The sequence below is a fragment of the Triturus cristatus genome, chromosome 1_2, assembly GCF_964204655.1.
Source record: "Triturus cristatus chromosome 1_2, aTriCri1.1, whole genome shotgun sequence".
NCBI lineage: Eukaryota > Metazoa > Chordata > Amphibia > Caudata > Salamandridae > Triturus > Triturus cristatus.
The window spans coordinates 149135063-149144894 of NC_140580.1; the positions used below are offsets into that span (position 1 = coordinate 149135063).

Here is a 9832-nt window from a genome sequence, read left to right on the forward strand (position 1 = left end):
ATGTTCAGAGGTCTGCAATCAAGCCCTGTATGGGTCCAGGTTCGCTAGGAAGATTCCATGGCAAGGACCTGGGTCCAAGATATCCATGCCTGGCTATAAAGTGACTAAGTGCAATAAAAATAAAATGTATGATTAAAAGTGCTGAAAAAGTGAAAGTGCTCTAATCGGTGTGTAACTATCCAATGTGTGTCCACAACTCCTCATCGCTGTTGAGTCCCCATGGGGCTCTGGTTCCTATCTCTATGATGTACCTGGACTCTGGTTGTCCAAGTGCACTGACTTACATATCCAATAACACACCTACAAAGGCATTAATATACTCACTTGCATATCCACTTAACCACTCACACACCCAGTCACCCACCCATACATCCACCCATATAACCATTTATACATCCATACTCAGACACTTACACAGCCTCTTACACACTGACTTAACCACTTATGTAACTACTCACTTGCTTGTGGTATGTAATCTGATAGTATGTAATATTAAAATAAATGTATTCTATATTTGATTTTCAGATATCTGCCTGTGTTTAAAGAGGAATGGAAGATGGATGGATGAGGTGATACAACTATTAAGATTTATGCTTCTTGACAGTATCTATAAACTGGGCAACAGATTAAATATTTAGTGCAACTGGCATATTGCATTTGCTACAATGAGTGACCATGTCAGTTTTGGTGAAAAAGCAGGGATAGTAAGGATCTGGCACGGTGGTAAGTGGTCCACAGTTGGTCCAACTGCTGATGATGATGCACCACCTTCCCTCTCTCTTATCATTCTCTGATACGTCCTTGTATATATGGTTTACATATGTTTCGATACAGAGGATATGCAATTTGAATACTTCTTCACAGTATCTCTTGACAGTTTTTGCTGCATTGCATTTGTCAAATTTTGCTAGAACTTTCTTTTCTCCTGAAGGGATAGAGAAATATTTCCAAACGTCAGAGGAATTCTATGGAAGTGGTAAGTCTTCTCCTTCTTTGTCCTGCTTTTTCTGTTCTCTGCTATCTTCACCAGAAGACATCTTAACTTTGAAACTTCATGTTTTGAAGAAAGGCAAAAATACAATGGAGCTGTGCTTCAGAGGCTGTCTCCAGACAGAAGCTAAATAATTGATTTAGGGCATGGTATTCAATGTGGATGGTTGGACAGAATTGTGGTGGCACCTCGGCAGATCCATAAAATGAATAGAAAACAGAGAAAGACTTTGGGCCATATGTACGTAGGTTTAAATTTATGATGACCTTATAGCGAAAATTCACGATTATGTAATTTCAAACACCTATGTACTAATGTGTCTTTGACACATTTAGCGATTCCTAATGGAGTCACAATTGACCCACCTCATTACTATTGATGAGGTAGTTAGCAATTTGCGACCCATTGGGAATCACTAAAAACACAAGGATGGTGGTCTTCTGGGGCTGGTTGTTTTTTTTAAATACAGCCTGTTTTCCCTTAAAGGAAAACGGGGTGCGTTTCAGAAACAAAAAGAAAAGTTTTCTTTTCATTTTTCAATTGTCCGTGAGACCACTGTTAGCTCATAAAAATGTTTTTGCATACATTCACAAAGGGGAAGGGGTCCCTTGGGGATCCCTTCCCATTTGCGAATGAGTTACCACCAACTTCAAGTTGGTTGGAAAATGCAAATTTTTTTGAACCACATCTCTGTCGCAAAATATTATTACATACCACTGCGAGTTTCTATTAGGAAGGAACGCCCCTTCCTAATACCAAATAGCGAACCCATTTTGCGATTCTGTAATAGATTGCAGAACCGCAAAATGCGCCTTTGTTCATAGAAAAATGCTGTTTTCTGGTCACATACGGCCCAATTCTGCAAATTGGGCCATTTGCAACATGAAAAAAGCTACATACATGTGGCTCTTTGTGTTTTGCATATGCAAAAAGTTTAATAAGTTATGTTATGTTCATTTGTTAATTGTTCGTTTTTAAATTTATAATAATAAATGTGCGAATAAAATGTATTTAGAAACTTGTAAAAATGCATATTACTAAATAGAAGTTATTGGTGAATTCCAGTACAATTTATATTTAAAAAAAAGTGAAATTCAATAAAAACCAAAGGTTATGGGAACGTTATGGTTAACAAATAGCATTAAACAAAACGTAGAAATTAACTGACGAAAAAGGTTACATGGACGTTATAGATAGGAAATAGTATTAAAAAACCTTAGAAATGAACTGCAAAAACCAAAGGTTACAGGAACTTTATAATTAGGCACAGATTTCACACACACAAAACCATACAAATTCAGCAGTTATAGTTACCTGAGCTAACTTCAACTTAGACCCCCATAATGCACTGCTTATGACCTCACATATTACATGACTCATGACATGGTCAATGACATCGCTGATGACATCATCCAGCAAAGTAAACTTCAATATACTTCAGAATATATTATTTGCATTTTTAAAAATAAGAAGACACAGATGAGAGAAGTACAGCACCGAACTCACTGTAACTTTATCAGCTACCACACTCACTTTTCACGTAAGAGACCGTTCTCAGCAGATAGTCTTGTCTTTTCTAAACCACTGTTCTAAACACTAATGACTAAAGTAAAAGGTTTATCTGTATTGGGTAGTCTGCTGCAAACTACAACAGCAGCATTCGAGAACCTGGAAAGAGGTTTTAGTGCAAATGTCAGATTTCCACAAATCAATACAACATACAACCAGTAGAGATTTCTTAGCTGACAGGCAACTGTGTGACAAACCACTAGTAAAATTATTCTTCATACTGGAGAAAGGTGTGAGCAGAGAGGTGAGTCTGTTGTAAATGTCTACTACACTGAACATCACCCTAGAGAAATGTCTTTCTGAACAGATGAATGTTTTGCAATCTACTACTACAGTCATTCATCACAAAGGAGAGTGATCTAAAGAAACTAGTCACTAAGTCAAAAAACTGAACTATACTCAACCATCACTGTGGAGTGAAGTCTCAATGAACAGCTTAGACTGTTGCAAAGCACCACCATACACATACCTCAGCAGGGAACATGTGTCAGTGTATTAGCTAGTACACTGATAAATAGTACACCCACTTCAACAGGATTATAGATCAGATGATATATGTTAGATATAATATCACTCATTAGTACACAAAGAATATCACTCATTAGTACACAAAGAATAGTTATTTAACTCATGCAGTAGCTAAGTATATATCTTTAACTTTCAGAAACTTTTACAAAACACATTCTTTGGCTAATGTCATCAGTGATGTCATTTAATAATGCCAACCGGATGAAGGGACTATATAAAAAAAAAACAAAGTTCACGATGTTTACTAAACAATCATCTCTAACTGCCTTGTATATTCAATATCTTGTTTGACGAGCATTGTAGATGGTATAGTGGTATCGTTCTGTTTCTGCTGTGGTGTAGTGAAGCTTTAGTAACCGTTTGGGTCCAAAATCCAACCACGCTTTTTAGCATATTCAGTCATCTTCTTGGAAGTATCGAAGAACAATACCCTGGTGGCTTCATTGAAGAGAATTTTCTCATTGGCTTTCTCAATACAGCCAGCAATTTCATTCCTAATGCTGTCTAAAAGAATATCAATAAAGAATGTATAGCTTTCAGCCAGGATGCTTCCTTTCACCAAGAAGACTTTGTTGTAACTGCCTTCATCCAGCCACGGCCCGTATAGGGCGTGTTACCGGGATGGTGACATAGGGCGGGGGAGGGGCAGGGTGGGGGGTTGTAAAATGCAGCATACGGCATATTTCAGGTAAGTAACTAAATAAATCAATAAAATGAATGTTGTTGCGCGCTGCATCGCATTTGGCGATGCAGCGCGCAAAACTAAATTTGTTTTATTTATTTTATTTGTTACTTACCTGAAATCGGCCGTATGCAGCATTTTACAACCCCCACCCTGCCCCTCCCCTACGTCACCGCCCCAGTAGCACACCCTATACGGGCCGTGGCTGCCTCCATCAAATACTGCTCAAGGGAGACAGGGTGCTTAATGTAGACAGTAGTCTGGATGTCCTTGGCTAGAAGTCACTCCAGTTCTGTGTGGAACTCAGCAACTCTGTTCTGGGAAAGCAGAAAGAGAAAGTTCAATCCCAGAAGCTAGTGCTTGTAGGCTTATCAGCTCTTCCTTGTAATCAAAATAATAGCACTTTAGTTGTGCCATATACTGCTCAAACGATGGAATGTCTTTCTTTAAGCTACTCCATTGGGCACCAATCTCAAGAATATCTCTAGCCAAAATGATCTGCTGTTTTGTCAAGTTGGTCCCTTTGGTAGGTATAAAGTTGAGCTTTAAAAGGGCCAAGTTCAGCTTCCCCAAACTCTTCCTGCATTCCCACAGGTCAGGGCTCTGGTGGCTCCACTCAGCCCGCAACCACTCATTCATGACCCCAGCCTGCTCTAGACCAACACTACCTTCCCCGCTGTTAACAGCCATCAAGGCGGCATACAATGAATTGGCAAAGCACTGATCACGACAGGTGATTTGAGATGTCATCAGTGATGACACTGACCATGTCATCAGTGATGTAATATGTGAGGGTGTGAGCAGTGCATTGTGGGGCGTAAGTTATAGTTAGCCCAGGTAACTCTAACTGCTTAATTTTTATGGTACAATCTGTGCCTAACTATAAGATCACTGTAACCTTTGTTTTTTTCCGTGAATTTCAAAGGATTTTTAAATTCTATTTCCTTAATATAACTGGTAGGCCGTCAGTAGGTAGTTATAGTTATATCTTTGGCCTCGGTTGACGTATCTTCACACAATTTTCTGAACAAAAAGTACACTGGTGATTCTTGTTGAGCACGGCAAGTTTCAGGGCGATTCGTCAAGCAGGGGATGAGAAAAGGGGGGTCAAAAAAAGTGCATTTCCAATGTTAATTCCTATAGAACCTTTAAGCACACTTGCAGTCCGAACCACTGGATGCAATTACACCGAATTATGCTTTTAGTTATTTGGTGTAAATCCGTTCACTAGCTGGTGATAAACTTAAGAAAATCCAAATTTGTATATCTGTGATCGTGACGATTTCGTGAAAAAGAACGAGCTCGTGCAGGGAAGGGCAGAGCTCTTATTGGCTGCCAACGCTTCAACCAGTGTTGGCAGCCATCTTTGAAACTTGGTCATGTGGTCACAGAGCTTGCCGGGGCAAAAAAGCATTTTTTTAATCAAAATTTGCAGTGAAATTCACGAATTTGCAGCAAAAGAAAGAGCGGGTTCTTGTGCTTCTTTTGAAAATGTACCCTGTGTGGGCCAGGTCCCGGGAGCATTTTGTAAAAAAAAAAAGGAAGCGGCGCACGGTGTCTCCCTCCTGAGGCTCTTTGATCACCACCTCCTTGGGGCTCAGCTAAATATGGAGCAGACCTCATGAACCTCCCCCACCACCCTGGGAACACCACCTCTCCGAGGCTTTTTAATTTTTTTAAGAAGGAGGGGGGCCATGCGGCCCTCCTCCCAGGCAGTTCTCAGCCCCTGGACCACCACGCCTCCGGGGCATGCCAGTGAAAGTGAAAAGTTGGGGGTCGCGTGGCCCCCCTCCTGGAGCCAATAATAGCCCTGGGGACCGGTGACCCCCAGGGTCGGCTCCTGCTATGTCCCGGGGTTGCACAGCCCGGGACATAGCTGTTTGGTGTGACTTGGTGTGAGCTTTGATAGCTCTCGACAAGTCAGAGCAAACATTGTGCTTCCAGCGAGCGAGAACTGACAAAATACTCTTGCTTGCTGGAAGCAAAGGTTTTTGAAAGGACTACTCTCACAGACAGGGTGCTGCTTGTTCAGCAGCTTCCTGTCTGTGAGAGCAATGCCAGCTCCCGGAGGAGGTGGGAAGTCAGTAGGGACCACGTGGGCCTTGAGGCTTCCCCTGCAGTCCCATAGCATACTGCGTACCCCCAGGGCACCCAGGAGACATGGCCGGACCCTGGGATGGGCTCCCTGGGGCTGAAATCAGCCCAGAGAAGGAGGCTGCGCAGCCCCACTCCCTCACTGGAGATTAGCTGCCCCCCAGGGGATGGAGTCCCGGGCCTGAAATTCACCCAGGGAGTGGAGCTGCACGGCCCCTCTCCCCTATTATACATAAATAGATTTAAAGGCTGGACCATGGTAAATGGGGTTCCATGGGCCAAAAATGGCCCTGTGAGGGGGTCGAATGGCCAAGTCCCCTTTAAATTATAATTACTATGAAGCTGGGCCACTGGGCAATAGGGTCCCAGGGGCTGAAATCAGACTGGGGACGGGGGCTGCGTGGCCTCCTTATTTATTTTATTTTTTTAAGAAGGAGGGCTGTGTGGCCCCCCTTCTTTTTCTAATTTATTGGCCCTGGGGACCCCCATCCCCCAAGGCCTGCACCCTACATTTTTTTGTTGAATTTGGAAGGGGGCCCCCCTTCCAAGGCCTTAATCGGCCCCGGGGATCCCAACCCCCAGGTCATGGCCTTTTTAAAAATTGTTATTCTTTAGGAGGGGGGCTGTGTTGCCCCCCTCCTCAGGCCACTTATGGCCCCGGGGACCCCATCCCCCGGGGCCGGCCTTTGTTTTTTATTATTATTTTTTAAAATATATTTATAGCAACACCTAGGACATGCTGGACAAACCATATGTACCTATCACCATGATGATTTGCGTGATATTATTTAAAAGGCTAGTGAAGCTCTGACGTGTCTGACGCCCTACCGTGCCTAATCCCGGCGCCCCCGCCGGTGGGTACTCTCCAAGTAGACACCCTTGTCATTTATTTATACAAACATGGGTAGCTATTGACAGGCACATTTAAGACATACGCATGCGAAAGGAGACGAACCTCACTTGAGAGTCACAGCGTGCTCCTGGCTGAGCCCAATGCTGTGTTACACCCACCAGTGCCTGCCGAGTGCCACACACCTCTGTGTTGTATTCCACCAGCTAGTGCGTATGCTATGACACTCTCTAGCCCATGTGCACTGTAACACCACCCCGTGAATATGTCATGCCACACTTGCCTTCGCACGGGTTATATTGCCCCATCTAACGTGCCTTCCTCAATGCCTATGTTATAACGCACAGTGCTATGCCATATATATTACAATCTGGGATCCATATCTTTGTCACAGTGCAGATGCAACGTTACACTCCCCAGCACATATTTTATATTACAACTTTAGAGACTAGTTAGGTTACACAACACTGCCCTGTGCATATTACATTCCAAGGTGCATATCGCATAGCACGCGCTAGTGCCTGTGCTATCTCGCGCTCTCCAATGAATCTGTCATTGCGCACAATGTATTGCATATTATATTTCACGCCCTGGTTCATCTTATATGACACTTTTTGGTGCATAGTTTATACCATATACTATATCTAGTTTTCATTTTCAATCGTGCTCTCAGAACTATGTTTTATATAACACTGCGTCCACCTACCCTTTTCACGGGCATTACATTTTGCGTTAGGGGGTGGAGGGTCAGGGGGTGTTTCTGCCAAGTGAGCCCCGAGTCACAGTCACAAACGTCCTCTTCTTCCTGAATAAAAGTGAGATTATGCTACATACTTATTCATATTTTAAGTAGTTCGCACAGACACACAATTTAAAAACAATAAAGTTCCTAATACCCACCTTCTCTGAACAGTTAGCTTGCTGCCCCATCCACCTCCTCCCTATCCTCTGTTGTCTGAATCCATGGACTAGCCTCCTTCCTCCTGCTATGCATGGTCTGATGTGCTGCCACTGCCCAGCATGATGTACCAGTCCACTCCTCCTGCCCTTCATTGCCCAATTCTATGGCCCATCATTGACCTCCTGCTTAGTCTCTGTGCTTAGCTTGCTGCCCCTATTCTCCTTCCCCCTGCTCTCCGATGTCTTTGTGGATGCCCCTGCTCCATCCTTTTTGCCCACCATGTTCCATGGACCTGCCACTCCTATCTACTCTGGGTGTTCTATTGAGTTGCCACTCCCCTCCCACCTGCCTAGCATTGTCAGATGACTGTAACTTGTCCCTGCCACCTCCACCCTGCCTGTCCACATGCCATGCCCCTATCTCCTTCCTCCTGTCCTCCATGGTCCATTTTACTGCCACACCCTTCTGCTCTCCCTGGTCTGTTGTGCTGCAACTGCTCCTCCTGCCTGCCCCGCGCGGTCTGTTGTGAGGCCCCTTCCCCTGAACTCTCTTGTCTGTGCCCAGGTCCTGACCCTCCCTTCTATCCTCCATGGTCCTTTGTGCATGCCCCTGCACCCTCCTTCTTGCCCATCATAGCCATTGTGCTGCCACTAACCCTCCCGCTTGCCATGCATGGTCTTCTGTGCTGCCATGGCCCCTCCCACCTTCCCTGTGTGGTCAGCTAGCTGCCCCTGACCCCCTCCCACCTTCCCTCCATGGTATGTGTGTATGCCATCATAGTCTCACTGTTGCTCTCCATGGTGTGTCTTGTTTCTAGTGCCCATCCTGCCTGACCTTCATGGTCATCTTGCTGCTCCTGCCCTGCCCCCTTGCCCCCAGCCCTCTGTTTCCATGTGCAGACCCCTATTGCCTCCCTCCTGGCTTGTCTGTTCCTTTGTAATGCCCCTGATCCGTCCCTCCAGCCCTTTATGGTCTGTTATGCTGCAGCTTTCTCTCCTGTCTGTCCATTATGGTCAGCTAGCTACCATTGCCTCTTTCCCCTCTGTTCTCTGTTGTCCATGTGCATGGTCCTGCCCCCTCCCTATTGCTTTCTATGGATTGTTGTCCTGTACTAGCGTCCCGCATGCCCTGTGTGGTGTATTGTGCTGCTGCAAACCCTGATGCCTGCCCTGGAGGGTCAGTTTGGTGCACCTCTCCAAGTCCCTCCTGTCCCCTGTTATCCGACTCCATGTCCCTACCCCAATTCCTCCTGCCTACCATGATCCAATGTATCATTCTTGCGAGGGAGATTTTGAAAAAAAAAACTGGGGTATTGATTTTACCCTTTGAGTTACATTGAAAAAGAGGAGATTGTAGACAGGAGACAGATCAAATAAAGCCCATTTGAGCGTAAAAACATTGGACGTTTCCTGGCTGAAACGGTTCTGTTGGCATGTATGGTTGTACTACCACTGCCTCTTCCTTCTGCCCACAATGGTCTATCATATTGCCACAGCCTCTCTTGCCAGTCCTGTATTGTTGGTTTGTTGCCCCTGCCCCCCTTTCCACTGCCCTCCATAGTCTGTTGTGCTGCCACTGCCCTTCCTGCCTGCCCAGTGTGGTCAAATTGTTACCTCTGCACTCTCCTACCTGCCTTCAATTTTCAGAGTCCGTGCCCCTGGCCTCTGCCTCTCAACAGTATCCCAATGAACAACTAGATTGCTAACATTCTATATTTATTACAAAAGTGTGGAACGCCTGACGTCATCTTGATGTAATCAAAACTGTAATACCTAGAGAATTTCCTTTAGAAATTACATATATGAGAGGGTCTTATTTGCATCAAAATTATGGTTAGTGCTCTAAAAAACTAAAACGAGGACGTATTTTCTGAGTTTTCAAATAGCCACAAAGAACTTTTAAATTATTTGTAATCTTTGTTTTTTTATCCTGTTGACCACTTGATTAAATGTTGCACTTAGGGGAGAGGATGTGGTGTTACTTCCAGAGCTGCAGACTTTGCAACTGGGAAACCAGGTTGGAGTTTCTGCTTCAGCTCAACATTCTGTGATTCTGGTCAAATCACTTAATCTCCCCATGTCTACAACCAAAATGAATTTGATCTTGTGTGATGTAACCAATGCTCATGTACAGCACTCCAATAACTGACAAATCTGCACTATATAAAACTGCAAATACACAAAAAATAAGTGTTTTGCACACTTCTGTCATTGGGCA

The 9832-nt window shown here is 44.3% G+C and overlaps 1 pseudogene; it reads right to left on the minus strand.

Annotated features, from left to right (window-relative positions):
* Nucleotides 1–3332: 3332 nt before the first annotated feature.
* On the minus strand, nucleotides 3333–4460 carry LOC146866986 (26S proteasome non-ATPase regulatory subunit 8-like; annotated as a pseudogene).
* Between the last annotated feature and the right edge of the window lie 5372 nt (nucleotides 4461–9832).